Source organism: Tigriopus californicus, chromosome 6 (assembly GCF_007210705.1).
Source record: "Tigriopus californicus strain San Diego chromosome 6, Tcal_SD_v2.1, whole genome shotgun sequence".
NCBI lineage: Eukaryota > Metazoa > Arthropoda > Copepoda > Harpacticoida > Harpacticidae > Tigriopus > Tigriopus californicus.
In genome coordinates this window covers 5,130,000-5,131,233 of record NC_081445.1, presented here as the reverse complement: position 1 = coordinate 5,131,233, position 1,234 = coordinate 5,130,000, and positions in this window count along the sequence as shown.

The window sequence follows — 1,234 nt, the reverse complement described above, 5'->3', positions numbered from 1 at the left end:
TTTGTGAGCGAGGCCTTGAGAGAGCCTGTTTCTTTGAAAGATGGTATCATTCAATCTCTCTACGTTGCCTCCCAAAAGCATCCATCAAACGACGAAGGATCGTTGAGGTAATACCGGTTCCAAAATTCTGAAGGTTAAGCCCCTTCTCGCACAAAAGCCCTCATTACAACATGATTTTACCGCCAATCACATGGCAAATAAACGAGTAGCCAGAGAAAACACCTGGATTTCAAGTTTGCTCGACGTCCATGAAAGCGAAAGGACGATTACTAAGCCTTTTGAATTTTTCGATTTTTTGTGAGGTGCCATGGAGGTATTGAATTATATAATCTTTTAGTGAAATATGGACTCACTGAGGGCCTTTCTACTTCACAAAGTATCTCTTGTGGCTAACTTGAGAACATTATTGGTACTCACAGAGGCAAAATTACCCTGTAAAGTTTTGACGGAAATACTCAAACTCGTCTTGACATTTTTCAAGCTCAGAAAGTCACAGGGGACAACTTTGATTTTACTGCTTCATAGTATTCTAGCCCACATAAAAAACTTACATGCTTTAAAGATTATAAAAGTGTTATTTTCAAAAACCTATTGAATGAAAATTGGGAGCACACTTAGTTAGCACTTCATTGTATGTAAATTATGATATCAACTATCACATCACTACTTAGTTACATGGGATTTAATGGTCCAAATTTCATCGGTTTTAGCCGCAAAATGCGCCGGTTATATCTAAATTCAATTTCCTAAAGAATTCATATCAATTTTCAATATCGCAAAAATCCAAGATTAAGTTTCTTTTTCTTGCGTAGTCTCACAATAGCTCAAAATGTTGTATAACGACACTTTAAACACACTAAAGTGTAATCGTTGTGACTGTGTTTTGCAATCACCATGAGTCTACTTAGTTACGCATTCACTTAAATTCTGGAGACAATACATGCAACAAATAATGTGTTAGACTGTGTTGTTTTGGAAACTGAATAGATATAGCTTCTTTCAAGGTTCATTGATTTTAGTGAAATTTTTAGTGACTGCCTACTCAGGTGTCTTTTGAATGGTTCTAAAATAAATTTTCAAAAATCTGGTTTTTTAGGGTTTCAAATATGGTTGTATAACGTTTTGAATGAATTTGAAATTATGCCAGAAGAAGAAAAATAATCTTTTGCTTTTGTGATATTGAAAATTAATATAAATTCTTTGAAAAATTTAATTAAGATATAACGGGGGCATT